At 37.9% G+C, this 25,584-nt stretch overlaps 1 pseudogene; it reads left to right on the top strand.

Moving 5' to 3' along the window:
* The first annotated feature begins 17,344 nt into the window (after positions 1–17,344).
* Positions 17,345–17,910, top strand: LOC128312050 (nucleoside diphosphate kinase A-like; annotated as a pseudogene).
* The last annotated feature ends 7,674 nt before the right edge of the window (positions 17,911–25,584 follow it).

The following is a 25,584-nucleotide window of genomic DNA, read 5'->3' as shown; positions in this document are numbered from 1 at the left end:
AGCTTTATTCATAACCTGCAAAAACTGGAAATCACCCAAATGTCCATCAACACGTGAATAGAGAAAGTACTGATTATCAAAGTAGAGTATGACTCAGCAGTAAAAATGACTATCTATACAATATAGGGGAATCTCAAAATCACTGTGCTGCAGAAAAGCCAGACGCAAAAATTGCATGCTGTATGGCTTCATTCATATGGTACTCTAGGAAAAAAAAAAAGCAGCTAATATATAGGGATTGGAGGCAAATCAGTAGTTACCTGAAACCAGTGCTGACAGTGGCATTGACTAGAAAAAGGAGCAAGGGAAATTGATGGTGATGGAATGTTCTATATCTTGACTCTGAAGATGGTTACATGGTAGTATATATTAAAAAAAATCACACTGTATGCCTCAATTGTGTCCATTTGATGTTATATAGATTATATGTCAATAAAGTGAATTTTAAAAAATTGAATCACATTGAGCATACTGCTTTTTCACCTGATAGTAACCTAAAAAAGATAGCAACAACTATCTTCTGTATCAACACATGGATATCTCTGCCATGGTTTATGATGGCTTCAAAATATTCCATATGGTGGCTATGCCACAATTTATTTAATTAAATGATTTAACTGTAGGGCAATTGTATTTTAACCATTTTTTTTACCATTACATGTAACACTATGTTGTTCATCTTTCAAAGTAAGTGTTAAATTTTAAGTTACAAATTGAGGAGCATTAGATAGTGAAACAAAATGAGGCCTCCCAATCAAAGGAAGAAACAGTCATAAAATGACCACAGACACTGAGAACACTGCCCACTTGGAGAGCTTCAAAACGTCTTTTTGACCAGAGAGAGTAAGATGCAGGCAATCAAAGGTGATGAGGGTGAAGTTGCTAAGATTCAGATCATGAAGTGCCTTCTAAGAAGGAGATCTTGCCATTTGCAACAACATGGATGAACCCGGAGGACATTGTACTAAGCAAAATAAGTCAGACAAAAAAATACTTCATGATCTTACTTATACGTTGAATCTTAAAAAGTGGAATACATAGGGACCCCTGGGTGGCTCAGTGAGTTGAGCGTCCGACTTTGGCTCAGGTCATGATCTCGCGGACTGTGAGTTGGAGCCCCGCGTGGGGCTCTGTGCTTACAGCTCAGAGCCTGGAGCCTGCTTCGGATTCTGTGTCTCCCTCTCCCTCTGCCCCTCCCCCGCTCATGCTCTGTCTCTCTCTCTCTCTCTCTCTCTCTCAGTCAAAAATAAATAAACATTTAAAAAAAGTGGAATACATAGAAGCAGATAATAAGACGGTGTTTTACCAGGGACAGGAGCTGGGAGAAACAGGGAGATGTTGGTCAAAAGATAGAGAGTTGCAGTTTTGTGGGATGAATAAGTCTAGAAATCTAATGTACAAAATGGCTATACTTAATAATACTGTATTATATACAGAAAATTTGCTAGGAGTAGATTTCAGGTGCTCTCACTACAAAAATAAGATGGTAACTATGTGTGGAGATGGATATGTTAATTAGCTTGACTGTAGTAATCATTTCACTATATATGTATGTATACCAAGACATCATGTTGTACATCTCAAATATATATAGTTTTCGTTTTTAAATTAAAAATAGATGAGTTTTTTAAAATAAGGTACTTTGAAAATAGAACTACCCCACAACCCAGCAATTGCACTGCTAGATAGTTATCCAAAGGATACAAAAATGCTGATCTGAAGGAGCACATGAACCCCCATGTTTATAGCAGCACTATCAACGATAGCCAAACTATGGAAAGAGCCCAAGTGTACATTGACTGATGGCTGGATAAAGAAGATGCGGAATATGGACTACTACTCAGTGATTAAAAAGAATGAAGCCTTGCCATCTGCAGCAACATGGATGGAACAAGAGTGTATTAGGCTAAGCGAAAAAAGTCAGAGAAAGATATCACATGATTTCACTCATACATGGAATTTGAGAAACTTAACAGATGAACATAGGGGAAGGGAAGGAAGGATAAGATAAAAACCAGAGAGGGAGGCAAACCATAAGAGACTCTTAAATACAGAGAATAAACTGAGGGTTGCTGGAGGGGTGTTGCATGGGGAGATGGGCTAAATGGGTCATGGGCAGGGAGGAGGGCACTTGTTGGGATGAGCACTGGGTGTTATATGTAAGTGATGAATCACTGGGTTCTACTCCTGGAACCAATACTACACAGTAAGTTAACTAACTTGAATTTGAAGAAAGAAACTTAAAAAAATAAATAATAAATAATAAAAAAAGAAAGAAGTTTTGATTTCTCCAAAAGTAAAGGGAGAATATCCGATTTTCAGACAAGCGACACAATTTGATTTGTGTTTTAGAAAGTTCACTTTGACATCTGGATGGAGGGTAAATTGGAGACTCATTCAATTATTACAGCAATTCAGGGGAGAAACCACAGGTACCTGAGGTAAGACCATGAAGGGCTGCGAAGAGGATAGTTCTCATGGAGACATAGGAGGAGATGGGGTAAGGAAGACCAAGAAATTCTTGGTCATCTAGGACATCTCCCAGGAACCAGAAGGTGGAGAGAAGAGGTTTATCAAGAAAGACAAAATATTATAGGGGTCTTTTTCAGATTCTGAAATCCATCTACAATCTGGGGTGGGTTCATTGGTATGATACATTCAGCAAATTGTGGTGAACTCACTTGGATACAGGCAACACTGATGGGCCTGAAAAACAAGCCCTTTCACTTACTATGTTCTGGTGAGTTTTAAAAATTGAATTATTTTCTGTTGTTGCATTGCTGTGGTTGTGCACGGTGATACTGTTATCTCAAATATGATACATTCCTACTGACTGGCTAGGTAATAATGTGTTTGATAATTACTCTGATATCCCATTTGAACATATTTTATTTTTACAATTTCTACTCAGTATGGGTTTTTATTTTTTTTTTTGCAGGAACGTATATTTACTTTCCAGATCCCCTCTTAAGATTGAGCACAGGTAAACTTCTTTCATAAGGTTTATAATGTGCAAACATATATTCCTTTTTATGCTACTGGTCTATTTATTGGATTAACTAGACGGATTTGATGTGAAAGCTTAGGATGATATTGAAAACACCTCACTTCTATTGTAGCTAAGAAAATCAGCTTTAGAACTAGAGAGACCTTGTATTGGGCATTATGTATAGACCTTTAGCTTTTTTATCACAGCTGTTCTTTGTTGCCATGACAACAGAATTAACCATTTCATTAATATCCCTGAGAAAAGACACATTTATGCATGTCTGACTTCGAACGTAGTCTCTGTTCAGATCTCAAGGTCTTTGACGTGTTTACATGCTTGCTTTTATCCTCCAATATTTTGCTTAATGCTTCTACAGGATATTTAAAGCAGAGCTTTATATTTTTAGACTTAAATTTCTATTGGCTACATCGGTTTGGCTGCTTTCAAATGTCCCCTGAGTGGTGAAACAAGCTTCAGAATCTGAAGCCGGTGAAAGCAACGGGAAAGGAAATTTAATACAAAAGAAAACAGTTACCTGTTATAAGGAAAGTCACTTGTTTGTTTTTTCCTTCTTTTGGACTCCACTTGGTGAAATGGGTGTTACTATAAATACTGAGGAGTAATCCCTCATCAGAATGGGTGATCCAGCTGTTTCTGTTGCTGCTAAAAGCAGGTCGTGTGCTGATTGCAATTGTGATGAAAAGGCAGGAAAAATTTTCCTAAAACAAGTAAAATCTATCATTTTGAAAATAAGACCTGAAGAGAATAACTCTGACCATTACCCTTAAAGGTATGATGATTCCTTATATGTTTCCATCTACCTTTTCTTTTAAAGGAAAAAAAAATGTGTCCTAATATTGAACTTTTTGCAAATATTCCTATTTTTAAAGACCAGCACAGAAACTCCCTAATTAACATTAAAGCAGCTTGAGGAAGCCGTTAACTCTGTTTTCTATTCATTCACCTTAGTTAAATAAGTAGAATTACTTCCTCCAGAACGATTACTGTTATTAATTTCTACCTTTTTTAAACATCTACTATTCATTAAGCCACTTTGCAAAGTGTTTAAAATGCGTTAGCTCATCTAATAAATAACATGAGCCAACAGCTGTGTGAAGAAGGTACCACTATCCCCATTTCATAGCTATGGAAACTGAGACTCAAAGAAAACTTGTGTAAGACTTTACAGCTCCTAAGATTTGAATCTTAATCTGTGGGACCTCCAAGCCTGTACTAGTATCCATTAAGGCAAAGTGACGCCCTTAGCTCTTCATTTCTGCTCATATAAATATTGTAACAACACTTAAAATATTTACATTCCCTCCAAGGCATTTTGTCCTGGAAGAGGGAAAAGAGTCTGAAGGAATATTATTCGTAATAATTAAGCTTATAAAACAAGAAGGCAGATTTGAACCAGTGACATAAAATCTTTAAAAACCAAGGAAGGTTCTGTGAGACTAACTGCACACATATGAAGAATCTTGAATGCTGAATAGCAGCCACTGTAATAAAGAAAAAAATTCTTACAGAGCACAATGATTTTTTTTTCGTTTTTTTAAAACATTCTTGAATTTCCCCTTTTTTATATCACAGCTTTATTGAGCTATAATTCCAATACTATAAAATTCACCTAAAATGTACAATTCAATAATTTTTAACATGTCCACCAATCTGTGCAACACCAAGGAAACATTGTACCCACTAACAGTCACTGCCTTTTTCCTTTACCTCTCCCTTTCCCCATCACCCTTAGCCCTAGGAAACCACTAACATACTTTTATCTTTAAATATTTGCCTATTCTGAGCATTTTATAGAATTGGAATCATATTATGCAGCTTTTTGTGTCTGACTTCTTTCACTCAACATAATGTTTTCAAGGTTCATCCATGTTATAACAGGTATCAGTACTTGGTTTCTTTTTATAGCTGAATAATATTCCATAGTATGGATAAACCACATTTTGTCCACTGATGAACATTGGGTTGTTTCCACTTTTCTGCTATTGTGGCGATTATGAATGATACTGCTGTGAATATTTGTGTACTTTTTTTGTGTGGATGTACGTTTTTTTTTTTTTGAGGCTTTGTTTGCTTTTAAGTTATTCTTATCTTTCAGAAAGATGGAATTCAAACATCTTCTGATGACTAAAGACCTCACGGAATTCTAAACTATAATCCATATCAATGCTTTACTTCTACTTTCTATGAGTTATAGATTAGAGACAGAGTAATTTGTTCAGATAACATTAGTCAGGATTCTTAGCCACTCATAACTTTCACAAAGATAGTCAACTGATTCTTTTCCAAGTGACAATGATTATTTGCTAAGTTATTTAAAACCCTAAATTTAAAAAACACATGAAAACATTTGCATAAAATAAAATTTATTATTAAATTCTCAGATAGTAATAATCTGTATGTCTTATCTTCTTATCAAATATGCATTTTGGAAACACTACTCTTTCAATGGAACTAAATACTTGGGAATGTAAGACAGAAGAAGAAGAAGAAGAAGGAGGAGGAGGAGAAGGAGGAGGAGGAAGAGGAGGAGGAGCAGGAGGAGAGGGAGGAGGAGGAGAGGGAGAGGGAGAAGAAGAAGAAGAAGAAGAAGAGAAGGAGAAGGAAAAGGAGGGAAGAGCATGTGTGCCTATTTTTCACTTTTAAGTGCTAATCTTGAGAAGGATTGTCTAATTTCCTTCTCTCCCACTGCTGACAAAGTCAAGACCTAACCTTTAACAGACCAAAGAGAGTGGCTCTGACTTCTTTTCCATTTAGTTATATGCTTCTGTTCATTAAAAGCTCAGAAGGTTTTGAAATTAGAAATAAGCACATAACTTATTTTCTGAAAGGGAAACCCTGTAGGTTTCTCCTATTGGTGGGCTATTTTCTTTTTTTTTTTTTTTTAATTTTTTTTTTCAACGTTTATTTATTTTTGGGACAGAGAGAGACAGAGCATGAACGGGGGAGGGGCAGAGAGAGAGGGAGACACAGAATGGGAAACAGGCTCCAGGCTCTGAGCCATCAGCCCAGAGCCTGACGCGGGGCTCGAACTCCCGGACCGCGAGATCGTGACCTGGCTGAAGTCGGACGCTTAACCGACTGCGCCACCCAGGCGCCCTGGTGGGCTATTTTCTTATATGGAATGAACAGCAGAGTTTATCTTTTGTCCGAGTTGTATAAAGACCATGAAAATCATAATCCTTTTCTAAAATACAAGGAATCCAAAGGAAAGTTAAGAGTGAATTCTTGGTATTTCTAAATGATGACTTTTGTGGATCCCGAGCATAGTGTTAACATCCATTTCAGAATCCAACAGATATTGCATCAGCTAATAAGGTAAATGAGGTTTTTAATAGTCGCTTCTCATCTCTGCACAAGAGGGCAGCCTTTCACCAAAACCAAGGAAACACTTGGGCAGGACATTTTGTTAATTTGTATAGAGACCCTTCCAATCCTAGAACTATCAAGGGGAAGGGACCTGTAGTGCAAAGAATGAAAAAGTTATGAGATAGTTAATAACATACGCTGTCAATCCCAGAAGACATCTGCCCATCTAGATCACCATACAAATGTTTGCGGCTTCAGTGAAATTTTTCTTTATTGTTACATAAATGTTTGAATTTCTTAGACTGCGGTGGACAAGTATAAACTTCTGAAAATAATGCTAGGGATAAGGTATTTAAAAAAAAAAATCAATGAAATCAAATTGCTCCTGAAATCAAATTGCTCAACCTTAAAAGACGGTATTTTTTTTTTCTTATATCTCACATGGATTTTTTTTTATTGGTTATCCCTAATCAGATTTTAAGGTTTTAGAATCAAATTGCCAAAATCAATTCGAAGTGAGTAATAATTCATATTGGGGCAATTATAAATTTAAATTATAGAATGCAGTTGAAAAGATTTACCAAGAAATTAAGAGAAACCAAAAAACAAAAGTTGCTATAATGCACACACTTTCAAAATAATTAACCACGCTTGACAGGAAATACATGATTTAAATGTATTATGATGGCATTCAGAATGCTATTTAAAAACAGGGTTAAAGTCAATTTGTCACACAGAAAGGTAAATGTAACCATCTTTATGTCCAAAGCTTTGCAATAATATTTTCATGAGTATAAACTAACCACAGTCCCCCTTTTTTTCTCTTAAAGTTTATGGAACTTTCAACTAAATATTTCACAGGAAATTACTGTCTCCAAGAATATAAAGGGTTTTTATATGAAGGATGCTGATCAGTTGTTCTCCATGGATACAGAGAAGCAAACAAGCAGAAATTGGTTTAATATAGCAGGAGAGATTTCAATTGGACACAAGGCAGAACTTCTTGACTATCATGGTGATAAAGAAAAATTGGGGAAACCTTTTCAATAATTTTTCAAGGATAACTGTCAAAAAACAGCCAGCGAAATGGATAGGAGATGTCTTTACTTTTATTACTTATATTAATAAAATTGAGGACCAGACAGGGAAATTAATATAAACCTAATACTATTTCCACCATTTTATTTGTTTTTAAACAGAAGTAGTCATTTCATACTAGTTAATCAGCTAATAGTAAACAAGGAACAGCATTTCAATGCCCATCAGGTTTAGATTTATAAATACAAACAAGCATATTTCCTTACAAACCCAGTTAAGAATTCGACAAACACCGGACTTTCCTTTTCCTCTAGATCACATTGTCTTGGGGGAGGTAGGAGGGGGATAAAAAAGACAGCCAACATAAAGATGTGTTTTTAGCCTCATTTGCTCAACAAATTTTATTAAATTGAGAGCTCCTAAAATGTAGGGATGGCAGACGGTACGCACACTGCCTGGCACACAGTAGGATATCAGCGTAGGTTTACTGAATTATGACTCCATAAATTGAATTTTTTTTTCTGTTCCATTAGAGAATCAAACTCGAAGCGCTCTTAATTTCCCTAGATCACGGCAGAACTAGAGACAGAGCTCAAGCTAAGCAGCTCAACTGTTTGTAAAGCCCTTTCATAATCTATATAAACCTGTACTACTTTTAACTTGCTCCTTAGCACACCGTACGAACCAAATACTTACAGAGTCTTACTCTACTGAGAGTAAACTTCATTTGGCCACAAATATTTGTCTAACATTTACTATGTGCTGGACACTGTGCCAGGTGCTGGAGACATAGCCTCAAACAGGGTAGGCACAGTTCCTGCCCTCCTGGAGCTTATACTCTAGAAAATGTAAGCTGTTAAGTTGGCAGTGAAACATTTAATTATTGTTTCTATAAGTGCTACAAAGAAGTCCAGGGTGTTAGGGAAGAACATAACGGTTGGGGTCAAGGGTGATCTCAGAACCTGTTAACAGTAGCAGAAAATGGTTACAGGATAGATTGGGTTGATATTGAGAACTGACTTAATTTTTTTTAAGTTTGTTTTTTTGTTTGTTAGTTTGTTTGTTTAGACAGAGTGAACATGAGCAGAGGAGGGGCAGAGAGAGTCCCAAGCAGGCTCTGCACTGCCAGAGCAGAGCCCAATGCAGGGCTTGAACTCACAAACCATGAGATCGTGATCTGAGCTGGAATCAAGAGTCAGATGGTTAATCAACTGAGCCACCCAGGAGCCCCCTGAGAATTGATTTTATAAACTGAGATCCAAAGGATGAGAAAGAGTAGCCAGGTGGGGAATTAGGGGACAGTATAGAGGGAAAGTTGTATTTCAGGCAGGGTGGAAGGGGATATGCAAAGACCTAAGTCAGGGAAAAGCATGGCACCACAGAAGGAAGAAAATAAAGGCAAAGTGGAAAAATATGGAGAAGGAGGGGAAGTTTCTGAGCCCGATCAAAAGAACAAACAAGGCATCAAAAAAAAAGTGATGAAAGGTCAAATTGAGGTACTACCTGCTGGGGAGAGACTGACTCCCCTTGGTCTCTCCCTTTTCAGTACCAGCACTATGCTTATCATTCCTCCACAGCATATTTCCACATGCCCACCACCTTCCTAAGCCACTTGTCAGCTCTTGCTCACCAGTAAAGGGGATGTATACTCCAGTGCAGTTGTTTTTATGGAATTTACTTGCCTATGGAAGCATCCCTTTGAGGATTTAATCATAATGTGGAACATTCTCTATCAGGGCAATGCTGAAATAGGAGGCATAAATGGTGCATAATTCTTGAAAAGCCCATCGTAGACTTGGGTCTTTATAACAAAATAAAAGCTCCATATTAAACTATAAGGCATTACACTTCTGTAAAATAAATTAAATAAACGGCCAGCAGGGGTGTTTTACACAATTTATTGGTGCCCTCTGCAGTCAGTGCTACATCTCATTAGTGGCTCTGTCACTCATGAAAAATGTGGCACCTATCAGCATCACTCATTAACTTAAAGCATGTGCCCACACATCAAATATATATTTTTTAATTATGGGAACATGCTATAAAGAAGATGTGCACATGTGCCATGAACAACAAAGGGCATTCTAACCTCTCCAAACCTCTTCTGGATTCTTCTTCCTACCAAAATGGTGAATAAGATACTGTTCTCATCCTTTCAAAGTTTTTTTCTCTCTACCGACTTTTTCCACTTGCATTCGTTGCAATAGTCCAGACTTTGCCAATTTTTTTCCTTCCTGACATTTCATTTTTAATTAAAAATGACATTTTCATTAAAAGGAAACATATGTAGAATAAACAGAATAACTCACCAACAGCAGAGACTGGGGTTGTCCTGTCAGCCCAGTTTTAACCTTTCTGGCTCATGAAAGGCTGTGCTGGGCTTCTCCACAACGGTTGCCAAGGCACATTCCTGACAGAAAAAAAAGGGAAAATTTTAAAAGTGCTCATCAAACCAAATTCCACCCACACCCAGAAGTCCCTAGGAAGTGCTGAGGGTGAAGAATGGAGATACTATACCACTCCAAACTATACAGTCCAGGACTTTCAGGGCTGGGAAAATCAACCTTTCTTCTACTCAAAATATTAAAACTATCGTTTTGGTGAGAGACCCCAGTTTTACAACTTTTCATGTTTACAGATGGCCTGATTTGGCAATCTTAAATGTTAAGAGAATTAGAAATCTGGCAGGAGGTAAGCATAGCCAAAAGTAAAGTATTACAATTTAAAATCAACCACCCTTCTATGAGCAGCCGTGACTTAGGACAGTTTGCATCCCCCAGAGCCATCTTGCCTCTCCTATGAGAGCTGGTGCTGGAAGGGTCCCCTGGTCAGGGTAGGGTGTGGGGGGGGGGGGGCGTGCACCAACCCTCTCCCTGGAGTGAGCTGAATTCCTGCACAAAAGCATATTGTGGTGTGGAAGGGAACAGCAGCAAGACCGAACAAAATGACAAGAAAGAAGCCAACGATGGATGAACACTGAATGAAGGCAAGTAAATGATTCTTTGAACAAAAACACCAAATAACATGAATTGGCCCATGTCCTCAGAAAGCAGCATGAGGATGAGGATCAACAGGAATCACCATGATGACCCAACTTTCCCCAGATGTGGTGCACATTTTCTGACAAGCATAAGGGCATCGGGACAGATGAAAATCAGTCACGAACAGTCATTGTAATTATAACCCAGCACGAAAGGAGGAAGGAAAAGAATCTAATTTTGTGGCACCTCCCAGATGTCAACCAACTGCTTTCTCATTCCAGTTCAAAGAAGAATTCCATACATCAGTGTTATGGATTGAAATTGTTCCCCCCAAGGGGCGCCTGGGTGGCGCAGTCGGTTAAGCGTCCGACTTCAGCCAGGTCACGATCTCGCGGTCCGGGAGTTCGAGCCCCGCGTCAGGCTCTGGGCTGATGGCTCAGAGCCTGGAGCCTGTTTCCCATTCTGTGTCTCCCTCTCTCTCTGCCCCTCCCCCGTTCATGCTCTGTCTCTCTCTGTCCCAAAAATAAATAAACGTTGAAAAAAAAAAAAAAAGAAATTGTTCCCCCCAAAGAGATATATTAAAGTCCTGACCTCCAGTGACTCAGCATGTGAATTTATTAGGAAATAGGGTCATTGCAGATGTGATTAGTTAATTTAAAATGAGGTCATACTGGAGACTCACAGGTTTTGGAAGGAGCATTTCATACTTCTGGCTCCCCAAACCATGAGATAATAAATTTGTTATTTTAACGCACTCAGTTTGTAATGGCAGTCCCAGGAACCAAATAGTCAGATGTAACTGTCTTGGCATATTACAGAGGAAAAAGGAGGCCTAGAAATCCGAAACACTGTCTCAAAATCCCGTCGTTATTGAGGGTCCCAAATCAGGCTGACACAAAGCCTTACATGCTTCACCATATGTTACAATGCCTTCAGGCCTTCAGACAGTTATCTAAATTAGAATTCCATAATATGACATGAGGAGTTCATGACTTTGAAACACATAAGCAACTAATATTAATGAAACAGCCCACTCCCCATGTTTTTTACCAAAAAAAAAAAAAAAAGATCTCGTTTGAAGAATAACCACACAACCACCAAACTGGATTCTTTTAACATGTATTTACTGAACTCCTATTATCTGTTTCTTCAGGTATTGCTCTAGGAAACTGCCTTCAAAGGTTTTTCAATGAATCGGGAAAGCATACATGCAAAATTAGGTTACAAAGTGCCCTGGTGTCATGGGCAGTATAACAGAGTTATGTACCTGATATATACTGGGGACTAAAGAACTGTCCAGAGTGATCACGAATGGGGCTAAAATTCATTCTCTTAGATGTGCAAGCTATCAAATTAAATATGTATTAAAAGGAATTTTTATTAGCAATGATCATTTGTGAATAGATTTTTCAGAGAAAGTGTGAGAGCGATCTATATGAATATGTGAAGCAGCTGTAAGTTCTCATTGCCATCAGCTGCCCAGTTGTCCAAAACAGGTTTGTGTATAATGAGAACCAGCCCACCCACCTCTGTACACAGATTGCATACTGAGGATGGAAACTACCCATTCCTTACACACACGTGTAATTTATTGTTGACTTACTCTTCTATTTTCTTCATTAGTAAAACTTTACCCTTCCTGAAGACTCTACCTCAGGCAAATAGCTTGATTTTTCATTATAGAAACTTCTGGAAACACATACCAAATTTTCCTTAGAAAGCATTAGTAGTTTGTGCCTTAAGAGTCTTTCAATTCCTTCCTTCAAAAAATTCTCACCTTGCTATTTCCACCAATCCTGAATGGTTGCATGGGGATCCTTACTTAATCCTATCAAGTCCCCACATTGAAACACATCTTAAACAAAAGTTTCAACTCTAAATAAATTCAAACCTGGCTTTCCGTCCCTGTGTCCGTCCCTGGACACTATCAAAGTTCTACTGAGAAGGTATGTTCTCTCTTACCCTAGTAAAGAAGTAATAAAGATAAATGGAATCATATTAAAATTTTTAAGTTTATTTGAGCAAAAATCGATTCAAATCAGACGGTGATCAAACCAGAAGTGATTAGTGACTAGAAATACTCCACCAACAGGAGCTAGGGGCAAGACTTTATAGAGAAGGGGTAGAAACAAAGCAAGGAAATTATGTGATAAGCTACACCTTAAGTCCTTGCATTATTTGGGAAAGCCTAGTTGGCTGTTTGTGACTGGTTGTCCTTACGCCTTGATTTCTTGACCTTGAGGCACTTACAAGTTCAAGTTTCTGGTTTGCTTACATAGGTTACTAAGTCATTAAAGCCACTTCAGTCTAATGACCTTCTTGTTTAATTAATTTAACATAATAAACTAAATTTTATCTCAACAGGTTGTGCTAGGCTGATGATATTTGGGAAGCTAGTATTTAACAATAATAGTGAACAAAGAAAAGGAGACAAGTGTGAAGAGGAAATAACAACTTTAGTTTTTAACACACTGAAATTTAGGTGTCTGGGAAATAGCAAAGTAGAGAAGTCCATAAAGGCGGTTAAAGAGAGCTTAAGAGAAGGATTTGAACAGAAGATCTGGAGTCATTATCCAGATCACTCAAGAAGCAGGTGGAGCGTGATACAGAAGGAACCTGGGCAGAAAGCTGAGAAGGATTCATTTTAAAAGGATGGGGTGAAGGAGAAAACCCCCCAGAAATGAGACTAAGAAGTAAAAGGATGGGGAAAATATCCAGAGAGTTAGCTATCATGGCATCCAACAGTAAGTAGACAGTATTTAAAAAAGGAGGGGTCCACAGTGCTAAATATTTCAGGAAGGACGGACACACACACACACACACACACACATACACACACGAACACCAAATATGGTGAAATTTACCATAGAGTATCCTCCAAAGGAGAGCTAATTCAAAATCTAATTACTTATGAGAGGACCTTAACCTCTTCAAGACAATTTTATTGCATTGCAATGGACGTCATCAACTTTGGGGCACGTAATTTCAACCTCTCAGGAAAGAGTGAGCCCTAGCTGATTAAGAACAAAGTGGCTTTCATGACAATAAACAAATAAAAAATGTTGTTTCCTGGATTATATGATGCAAAGAATGGCTTAGTTTTAAATTTCTTTAAGTAAACATCAGTTTTCTTGGAGCTGTTTAATTATCAAACTTGTTCCACTGTATTACCTTAATCCCTGATCGAAATGAAACAACAATATGCTTTTTTCTGGTCATTTCATAATCATTCATTAAAACAGTAGGATCATTTATGCAAGCTAAATTCTCATCCCCAATCTCCCAAAAGACTACACAGCATATCCGCATATCCGTGGCTGCTAAACAAAAGCTTTTCTCTTAAAGTCACTTAACTTCCTTAGGTTTTGTTTTTAAGCAAAGGGATTTATCAGGTTCTGGGCTTTGTTTTGCATTTGAAGCTTTATCAGCGTTAGATATGCTTGATTTGTTTTTCAGCCAGAGCTTCCTAGAGAGGTAAGACAAGTGACTGAGTGATTTGTCATCGAGGCCCAAGCAAGTTTGGGGTTCTTCAAGCTTTTTCTCCTTCTTTGGATGGGCAAACGTAAAGCACCCTGTGGATTTAAAAGTTAGATCACTTACTGGTGCTGGTATTATGTTGACACTGCCTGATTTACTGACCTTAGGAAATAATTTTGACAGCACACCAAATCATCTTTAGCAATCCTGGAGAATCAAGACCTTGTTTAGATGTAAATTGAACTCAATGACAACTATCCACAAACTACCCAGGACATCTAGTTGCATTCATCAATGTTTGAAGAAACAAAAAAGCTAACCAATCATTAAAAATCGTTATTGCCATCCAGAAAAATGCTAAATATGTATCTTCAAAAATAAAGATCACCATAAGCCAACCAAGAAATCTTTGAATTAGTAATTTTTGGCCACTCACTAGGCCCAAGGCATTGAACCAGCTGGTGGAGAAGAGAGGTGGAAGGGTGGTAAGAAAAGTGCTACATAAGGCTGCTTCTTCCTTAGAAAAGTTTAATTTTTTTTAATGTTTATTTATTCTTGAGAGAGAGAGAGAGAGAAAAAAAAAAAAAAAACAGAACACGAGTCGGGGAGGGGTAGAGAGAGAGGGAGACACATAGTCCAAAGCAGGCTCCAGGCTCTGGAGCCAAAGTCTGATGCTTAACCGACTGTGCCACCCAGACGCCCCACCCTGGAAAAGCTTAGAATTGGAGTCATGTGGGACAACTGTTAGCTTGGAGCATGATGCCAGGTTATCTTTAATATGATTTCTTTTACAATGCATTTTAAAGTTCCTGTGTATTATACCACATACATATGTACATATAAATAAGTACCCAAAATACACACACTAGAGAACAAGAGCCCCAAGGGAATAGATTAAGCACTCCATTCACCTTTGTATCCAAAATGCTAATCCCAGGACCTGGCACCAAATAATTACTTAAAAACAGTTGCTTGAAGGAATACATGATTGCATTATTTCATTTGTGCTATTATTATGGTTGTTATGGTAGATATAGAAAAGATATTGAGGACAGTTAAGCAATTGATTATCAATTACCTCCAGTGGGTTCTAGAGACCAATATCAATAAATCCACATTGTTTTTCTTCAGGAACATTGCTTTTTCATGCTAAGTACATGTTGACTCTAAGGATGCTAATAATACCATTCTCCCCCCACAAAATTATTCCTTCCCATTTAGACTCTGTTTGTATTTTATATTCAAGAAGTTATCAATAAAGTTGCTATTAAGTAGCCTTATTTCAGGGCATTTTTAGGCTGTATAAAATGGTCCCGCCTTCAAAGTGCCAAGAGCTATTTCTGCTGAGGCATAAGCCACATTACAAGATTGTGAACAGTTTTTAGGAGTCATTACACTAAAAAACGTTATTATTTTTTTATTTAAAAATTTTTTTAACATTTATTTACTTTTGAGAGACAGAGAAAGACAGAGAGTGAGCCAAGGAGGGGTAGAGAGAGAGGGAGATACAGAATACAAAGCAGGCTCCAGGCTCTGAGCTGTCAGCACAGAGCCTGATGCAGGGCTCGAACTCACGAGCTGTGAGATCATGACCTGAGCCAAAGTCAGATGCTTAACAGACTGAGCCACCCAGACGCCCCTGAAAAACATTATTTTTGAATAGCATAGTGGAGTTTAAGTTTATACTTGCCTTCTACTTTCAAATTTTCAAGTACAAATGAAACAAATATAAGGCAGGGGGAAGCCCTAGTCAGACATCTGGAGTCCATTAAAGACCTTGTTTTCCTCTCCATGCCATGTGACCTTAGGTAAGTCACTTAACATGTTTCTTCAACTGTGAAACAGCATTATAATACCTGTTTCACATGAATGAGATGATGTGGGTTGAAACTCATGTTTAATTACAGCTAATTCATTTAACATTTTGCTGGTGCTATGTGAGAAGTACTCTCATTTCTGAAAGTGTACTGTGCCAATAATAAGCAAGTCAAGCACTAATGCCATTGTTTTAATAAAGTTGAGATAACCAAAGTTACTTGAACCATAATATATATTATATATATAGGTAATAAGGGAAATTGCTCAAAACTGTGACTTTTGTGTATTATATTGACTGGAGGAGTGTGTGTGCGTGTGCGTGTGCGTGTATGTGTGTGTGTTTTAATACTTTCTACACTGAAGGCACAGAGCCTAAAAGATTGCCAAAAATTTCATTGGGAGACCCTGAAGTGATATTGAAATGGGTCAAAGATTGAACAATTAGCTCAAGCTCTTCATTAACCAATGGATCTACTTCATTTGTGATCGTGATCCAAAGAGGGAAGGAAACGAACTCACGACCAGGACACAGAAGGAAGTGAACCCAGAGAGTCCCTTCAGGGAGGCCAAGAGAAAGTTTTTAAATTTTTCAGTGTTTGGCCCATTTCAATGTCACTTCAGAGTCTCCTGATGAAATTCTTGGCGTTTTCCCCTGGACTTTCAATGAAGAGCGAAGATACTTAAAGAATTAAATAAATAAATTGAATGAAATAAATAAAAATGAATTAATTACAAGAAAATTAAATAAAAAATAGAGAGTGGAGATCACTATGAGGCCATGTTTCCTCACACAGTGGTGTCCAATTACTATAGCTAACAAAAAAGCTGCATTTTTGACCAATCTCCTATGCTGCTAACAGTGTACAAAGTATATCATATAAAGGTGATTGCATCTTCAGTCTGTCTCCATTGACTCTTCCTCTCCAACAATCAGTCTTCACCTTACTCCATGCTTATTTTGTCATGCTCTCCTTTTAAAATATACCCTACAATTAATCTTACCCTCACTCACCAGGCCATCAACGCCAAACTCCTCAGAGGAGCAGAGCAGGCTTTTGGTGTCCTATTCTTTCTTTAATTGGGTATAGTTTGGAAAACACTTCCATGTGTTACTGCTTCAACGAACCACTTACTTAAAAATATCATTGGTGTTCTAATTATCAAGTATCTTTTTGTGTTTTTCTCACCAATTGTTCTATTTTATATCTCTCTGCATTTGACACCACCCTCTTTTTTTTGTAAAGTCTGATTTTCTCATGGTATCAGGAATCCATGTTCCATCTTGTGGCTCCATGCTCTACTACGACCTCTAAATTCTCCACAGGGGGCAATTGCTTCTCAGCAACAACCCTCTATCATGCAAGGAAAGCAAGAAAAGGTCTTGGTCAGTTAGGTATCTCTGAGTTACTTAACCATCTGTGGCTCAGTTTCCTCACATTTAAATTGGGGATAACAATAGTGCCTACATCACAGGCTTGTTACGAGGCCTAATGGGTTAATTTATGTGAAGTGCTTAGAAAAGTTCATGGCACCTAGCAAGTTCTATAGAAATGTTTGCTGTCATTTTGCTACTATTCATGTTCCATAATGAATGTGTGTTGGTTCCAAGTCTTATCCTAGTCTAACTTGTATCATGCTTCAATATGTACCTAATGGGGTGGCCCCAGATGGAGTTGCAACCCAAGCAGATGGAGGGCTTTCTATCCCCAGCACCATGGCCAACAGTGAACACACCTTCATTGCCATCAAGCCTGATGGGGTCCAGCGCAGCCTCATGGGAGAGAGGTCATCAAGTGTTTTGAGCAAAAGGGATCCCGCTTCATTGCTATGAAATTAATTCAGACTTCTGAAATTAATTCAAGACCTTCTCAAGGAACAATACATTGATCTGAAAGACCATCCACTCTTTGCCAGCCTGGTGAAGTACGTGCAATCAGGACCTGTGGTTGCCATGCTCTGGGAGTGGTGAAGACAGGTCCAGCGAGCTTCAGGGAGACCACCCCTGAGGACTCCAAGCCTGGGACCATCCATGGGGACATCTGCATCCAAGTTGGCAGAAACATTATCCAAGGCAGTGATTCTGTGGAGAGTGAAGAGAAGGAGATTGGCTTGTAGTTTCAACCTGAGGAGCTGGTGGATTACAAGAGCTGTGCTCAGAATTGGATCGATTTCTGAGTGAGAACACATGTGCTGTGCTCACTCCATTTCGTCTCCCTCGCATGGGCAGGGGGCCCAGGCACTAGCAAATCCAGTTATTTTTAAGAATTTCCTCATAATCTGGAGGGGAACTCTTGGAGCTGGGAGCGCTCCTCGTACAGTACTCTGTGCTAGCATTAGATTAAAATGTTTATCTCCGTGCCCCAAAATGTGTACATGATGGACTATATGCAAACTTTCTTGAAGACCAACAATGTCTTATTTATGTATCTCACACAATGCTTTGCACACTGTAGGCTGCAAGTAATGTTACTTAATTGAATTGTTAAACTGCTTACATTAGAAAAGTTCTACTTTCTATTTCTTCTACTTTTTTACACTTCTTGCTAAATTTTTACTCTCATAAGCTCAAATGTAATCATAAATTAGGGTGACATGTAAAACTGCTGGTTCTTGAAAATTAAGCCCTGGAAGTATTTTAATTTTATTATGAACCAAGAAGCTGTGTCATTTTTTTCCTAAGAAATTAATTATACCTTTAGATGAGAGGCTATCGTAGTGTGATTTCTAGACCACTGATGGCCCACAAGTGCCCTCTGAGTGGTCTTCAGGCTCATCGCTCGTAGTTTGCAGGTTTATAATAAGACACCATCTGTGCTTTTGTTGCTGCTATGACTTCATAATCTATTTACGATGGTCAATAAAATTCAAATATTACTTCAAGGGTACACCATTCATGCCATTAATTCTAAAATTTATTTTATTCTTCTGCTGAGAAAAAGTGGGCAGATGAGGGGGTTCACTGGAGTTTATGGCCAGCACCTGAGCTGCAGATTGGTCAAGTGTGACAGCCATTCCTTCATATAGCCTCTGGGCAGGAAAGGTTGAAAACCCTGCAAGACTTTCTCACCTGATCTGTGTCATCACAAAACTTAGGTTTACTGTTGACCAGCTGCATATAATCGCATCCTTCTCTTTGAATCCAAGACAAAATTAGGCATCAGCCACCAGTAATAAAGGACAGAAACCAAAAACTGAGAGTCATGTGACGCTATGGACACATCACCAAAACATGAACTGTGTTTTCGGTTCTGTAGAACCTACTCAAATAACTCCAACTAACCAATGTTGTGCGTGGTATTATTTATGTCCCCCATTTAAATGTAAGCCTCAGTTACTCTAGAAACCAGCTTGATAATGCATAACTTCCCCATTAGGAATATTTTTATGGAGCCCATCGTTATGAATTCATTTGCTATTCACTGTAATAGCACATATCATAATGAATTCATTTAGTATTCATGGGGATAACACAAACACCATTTAGTAACTGGTTAATGAACTGAGTGGGGCTCTTTATCTTTCCTGGGTTTTATAAGAAACAATGCTCATTTATTTAAATCATCAACTTCTTTTTCAGGTTCATTTTATACGTATACTATTTCTTCTTATTGCCCAGTGTCCAAGTATAATACTGGAGTAAAGGACAGATTTCTCTGGAAAAGAGGAACCCGATAACAAAGGGCCCTGAGACATGGAAATTGGGCAATTAAGTATAATTATGTTTCAGTTCATGGCAGACCAGTTTTGACAGTTTTATCCTGAAAATTAAAAATCACCAACAAAATAATACTGTTTATGCACCAGGCTCTGAACTAAACTAAAAGTGCCATTATTAAGCCCACTATGCAGACTAAAAAACAAAAACAACAAAGTACCAAAAAACTAAGTTACTTGTTCAAAATCACGTGACAAACAAGTAAGTAAAGAATTTAGAGTTCAAACCCAAGAAGTCCTATTCCAGATCCGTGACCTTCAAAGTGTGCTAAGCCACATGATATCTTTTATCAATATCTTAACTCTCCTTTGCAAAATGATGTTACATGTGTATCTTACCTAATAAAGGCTAGGGGTAAATGACCAAAATCCCCTTGAAGCAATTTGCAAAATTAAAATACCACATACCTTCAATAACCTATAGTAAATTACTAAACTAAGAAGTGGCATAAGCCAACTACATTCTGCGCATAATTTGGCTTGTAATAATTAGCTGTTTCCAGGTAGGGTACAAACTGAGCAATTCAGGATGAATTTTATCTGGAGTCCGTGTTCTCAAGGTGACATACAACATTTATTCCAAAATAAAATATGCCATATTCCTTAAAAAATGAAATAGAAATATAGAAAAGAGAAAAAAATAGGGTCCTCACTAGCAAAGTTAAGATCACAAGGGAAAGTCATGTATGATATAGAGGGTACCAGTTATTACTATAGATTTCCTCTTACCAAATAACATTGAGTAACATCTGCAAGCCAAGCAAAATGCTAGAGGTCAGGAGAGAAGAAAGAACAAGCTCCCACACTTTTATACATGTCCCCAAATTATTGTCATTGATCTCACACAAGACATAAACAGAGCCTAGGAAGGTGTGTGAATGAAATGGCATCTGAAGGAAATGGTATCTGTGAGTGCTAAGAAGTTAGAAAAGTCAGTGGAAGAGATGAGAATTATTTATTAATGTATTCTCTTAGTTTTTCTAGAGAGGATTTAAGGTAAATATTATAAAATAGACAAATATGAATACTTTTTAAACCCCAGGATTATGGATAATATGGTTAGCAAGCCTATAAAGACTACTTCAGTGCATAGAATTGACACTTGAATTTGACTGTAAGTTTTTTAGATCTTAATATGAAATAGTAACATGGGTTTCATACAGAAGCCATACTGAACAACATACTAGATAATGTCCTCAATAATATTCCTGAACAATTAATACAATCATGTGATTCATAGGCCAATTTCTTATAGTATCCCTCAATGAAAGGGCTGAGAGCCTCAACACCAAAGCATCTTTCAATTAAAGAGTTATGCTAACATGGTCCATATCACTATTATTTAGAACAGGTGAAAGTACACCTCTTTGGTGTTAGAGAATAGAGTAATACAAAGCCTTTAATTTATTTATTCTCTCCCCCAATCCCCATGGACTCTACACGGTGAAAGATGTTACTCCCAGAAAATGTGTATTTGTAAGTTAATCATTCTTTTTTTTAAAAAAATTTTTTTGTTAAGTTTATTTATTTTGAGAGAGACAAAGACAGCATGAGCAGTGGAGAGGCAGTGAGAGAGGGAAAGAGAGGGAATCCCAAGAAGGCTCTGCGCTGCCAGTGCAGAGCCAGATGCGGGGTTTGAACTCATGAACCATGAGATCATGACCTGAGCAGAAACCAAGAGTCGGACACTTAACCGACAGAGCCACCCAGGTGCCCCTCGTTCTCTCTGTTTGTAATGTAAGACATTTATAACTCCTCATTAGAGCTTCTGATAAGCATGAATCAGTGTCTTTATACTGAGTTGACTTAATTGGAGCCGAAAGAAAAGAAACAAGGAAGTGTTATTACAGATCAATGTAAGGCTTCCTTCCGGTTTTTGAGTAAACTAGTTGAATAGTTAAAAATCCTTCTCAATACAGCCCCTTGTTTGACACTCACTGGATTAGGTCACAGGCAAAGGCATACATACACTAACTGCCTCACTGGAGAGGAAAGAGAGGGCTAGGTAATAAAGACCAGAAAGGAGATGAGGCAGTGGTGAGGAGGGGGAACCAAAATTAAGAAGAACAATAAAAAGAGAGAGAATAAGAAAGATAAAAATAGCTTTCAATTATGGAGTGCTTATACGATGTAGCCATGCACTAGACCAACTATTTTATAAATATACACTCATTTTTCTTCATATTAGCACTCATTGAAAGTTGAGGAAACTAATGCAGAGAAAAGGCAAGAAAATTCATACCAAGTACAGAGCCAGGGTTTCAATTCCTGGTCTGATTCCAAAGTACTTTGAAACGTAACACTGTCATTTCTCCAGCAAACTTTAAAAGATGAAAAGGAGGAGATATACAAATGGAAGCATTTTAAATGCAGGGCAGAGGAAGGAGTCAGTGGTGTGCAGGGGCAGGCAATAAGAAAAAAAAAAGCTAAAGTGGCAGCTTCACTGGCCCCAGTTGCCTGTATTGTGCCTCCGTCTTGTAAAACACATGGAGGTTTTCATTACCGCTATGTAATTGATGGCAGATCATATGGGAACGGACACAAAATGAAGTATACATATAAAAATAAATATGGTAAGAGGTTTTTGAAACCTGTCTGGTTTCTTAGCTCAGCACACTTTAGATTTGTCTCCCATTTTGGGCAGACTATCATGTTCCAGCCCCATTGCTAAAAGCCACCTCTTTGGCCCAGAAGATGTCCTGACTTTAAATAAAAGATATGAAAAATACTTCTCTGTTTTATGTGAAATACTCGAGACAAAATTTATAAAATGCAAGCAAGACACAAAATTCCATTCCTGAGGTAACCCTGTAATGGAGATACATAGGATTTATAGAGGCTGAAGGGAACAAGAATCTATCTCCCAAGTTAGTTGGGTGAAATAATTCTCCGGCTTGTTTTGCTCTCCATAAAAGCCAATGTTTCGATAGGTTTATTGCAGCCCCCATGCTGAAAAGAGCTGTCAAAGATTTCCAAAAATAGAAATAATCCTTAAATAAAATAAAAACATAACCACTGTGCAACTTTTGATTTTGCACATCTAAAAGATAGTGAGCAGCATTGATATTTGGCTAGAAAGTTACTATAAAAAATGTAAAATCAAAGACAAGCTGACAGGATTGGAAATGTTCCACCATGGTGAGTAAACACAGCAATGAGAGCTGGATGGTAGCAAAGCCTTTATATTAGTGTTGGCAGCTTTCTTGGAAATCCATTCTCAGGTTTACAGAAAACCTTTTGTCCCAAACGCTTCAGGGTTTTTTTGTTTTGTTTTGTTTGTTGTTGTTTTTGGTTTTTGTTTTGTTTTGCTTTGTTTTTTTCTTTTGTTTTGTTTTGTAGAGAGAGCTGGTGCAAGATTTGGTACCTATCTTGGTCAAAGAGCCAATTTAGTCACTGTGCATCTTACACCTTCCAAGTCCTGATGGCTGAAAAGGCAAGTGGCGAGCATACCTTGTATGACTCACCTTACAGAAATATTATGCCAATAAAAACCACAAAAATTTCTGCTCACCTTTGTAAATGCCATTTATGAGTCTGGTGGGCTAATAAGCTATGCTGCTCTTATGGGCTGAATTGTGTCTCCCCCAAATCATGTGTAGAAGCCCTAATCCCCGGTATCTAAGTGACTACATTTGGAAATAGGGCCTTTATAGAGGTACCTAAGTTAAAATGAGGCTATGTTGAGGTGGGTCCTAAATCCAGTCTGCCTGGTGTCCTTGTAAGAGGAAAGTTGGACATACAAAAGTGACACCAAGGATGTGTGCACACAGAGGAAAGATCATGTGAAGACACAGCAAGAAAGTGGCCATCTGGAAGCCATGGAAAGAAGCCTCAGCAGAGGCCAACCTGGCTGACACATTGATCTGGGATTTCCCAACCTCCAGAACTGTGAGAAAATAAATTTCAGTTGTTTAAGCCACCCAGTCTGTGGTATTTTGTTATGACATTCCTAGCATAACAGTACACCTGCTGTTTTATCTGGAGGCTTTAGGCGAGGTTGGGGGGGGCAGTAGGCCTCCTCTCTGGGCCACCAACAGAATTGCAGGGGGTGGATGAACAGCAGACCATCTGATTTCCGTATGCTTCTCTCTCCTCTCTCTCCTTACTCCACTCTGACCCTTTGCCTCCTCCTCTTACCCCTTCACTAATATTCTAATAACGATTTGTTATTTTGAAGATCCAATGCTCCTTATCTTTCATCCTCTTATATCTACCACTGTGCACTTTTTTGTATCCAGAGAGTTTGCAACTTTTCACACACACACACACACACACACACACACTCATTCCACAATTGATGAGAACATTTTAGTTTGGATATATGTTTCCAGCTGAATCACAAGTCATCATTTGCAGGAGATAAAGGAAACAATGAGTTTTGGCAATTTTTCTCTGTGCTGTGAGCACAATCTGGAGGTACTATCTCATTTCATATGGTCTTGATATAATAAAAATTAGAACTGTCGCATGTAAGGACATACTCTTACATTTATATTTTTCCTAAAGTTTATTCTTTGCCCCATTCCTGAGGGATTTGGCAGAAATGTGTTTTTCTTGGAGCTGGTTGTGTATTTCTTGAAACATTTGCGAAAGATGCATGGGGCAAGACTTCAGGTTCAAACCAGTTCTAAACTATAACATAGAAGTCATTGCTTCTAGATCTCCTGCTCCTATCTTTCTGGTCTAGAGAACAGAGAGAGGGAAGAATGAAAGGCTTCATGAAGGATGTTAGGAATAAAGATGCAAAAAGCACCAAAAGCTATTTTTTCAAGGAGACAGCATCAGGATGGTGTTGACAGCTAAGGTCCATAACCAAGACCCCACTAGACATGAGGCAGAAGGGATCCCTGATATTGTATGCAGAAAGTTTTTTTATGTGTGCCGCAGACATACATTGGGTAAGAATAAAGCCTGTGGCTTTTCTCAGATGCTCAAAGAGGTTTGTGGCTCCCAAAGAATCTTAAGAACAAATGATGTAATGGGAAAAGCTTAAGTTAGTGGACAAAATCATTAATCTATCACCAGTTAGTTGGGTAGCCTTGTAAAGGACGCTTATGTATTCTTTAAATCAGCTTCCTCATCAGTAAGCATGGCAATTAAGATTCTGTCACCTTCTGTCTCGAGTAGTCTGTTACTGTTTCCTGATCGGAGTTATCCATAACCAGGCAATGTTAAGAACATTCATAGAGTACTAAAGTCAGGAATATGACTAGGATGTGGTATGTTGCATAATGGGACAGATTTTTCTGTCTATAGGTATTGATGGTTAACTTTTAAGATTGAGCCATAAATATTAGAAAACTTCATTAAGGCATTTGCTGTATAGCAGACACTGTGGTGATAACATTATATGGATTTGCTCATTCAATCAAACAACAACCTTTTCAAGTAAGTTTTATTATTGTCTACATTCTGAAGATGGGAGATCTGAAATCTAAGAGATTAAGTTGTTCAAAGTCACACAACCAATAAGAAAGGTTTTGTACTCAGGTTTTAGAGCCCACACTCTTGACCAACTGTATAAGGCCTTCTAATAGCATAATGGCTAATGATTCATAATTCTAAATGACCAAAAATCATGGTGGATTTTCTTTCTTACGAGTTATAATTCTAGTATCTTATTTTCTATTTCCCCTGGAATCAATAGTTATAATTTAGGTACAATGACAGTCTTTCTAAACACACTTTGTTTCTTACCAATTTTATACCGGTTTTGCATTCTCCCCACCATATCTCATCCCTCTGTTCCCTCTTTCCATCATATATACCAGCTAGGAGCTTGTCCTTTGTTTTTGTTTTTTTTAATATATGAAATTTATTGTCAAGTTGGTTTCCATACAACACCCAGTGCTCATCCCAAAAGATGTCCTCTTCAATACCCATCACCTACCCCCCCCCCCATCAACCCTCAGTTTGTTCTCAGTTTTTAAGAGTTTCCTTATGCTTTGGCTCTTTCCCAGTCTAACCTCTTTTTTTTTTCCTTCCCCTCCCCCATGGGTTTCTAACAGCTTGTCCTTTGAAGCTACTTCGCCTTCAACCATAAACTAGGGGTTATATTTGTTCAATCTTAAATTCTCTTTTGAATTTCTTGCACAAATGCACATTTATTCCCAGGCATAAAAACTTTGCTACAAATTGACATTCCCAAATCATCATGTTCTCAGAGTTAATGGTAGATAAAAGAGATTTTTGAATATCAATTATAAATATAAATATAAAGCACCTTTTAAAAAAGTATTA

Source organism: Acinonyx jubatus, chromosome C1, assembly GCF_027475565.1.
Source record: "Acinonyx jubatus isolate Ajub_Pintada_27869175 chromosome C1, VMU_Ajub_asm_v1.0, whole genome shotgun sequence".
NCBI classification, from domain to species: domain Eukaryota; kingdom Metazoa; phylum Chordata; class Mammalia; order Carnivora; family Felidae; genus Acinonyx; species Acinonyx jubatus.
This window is presented reverse-complemented; position numbering and strand designations above follow the sequence as displayed.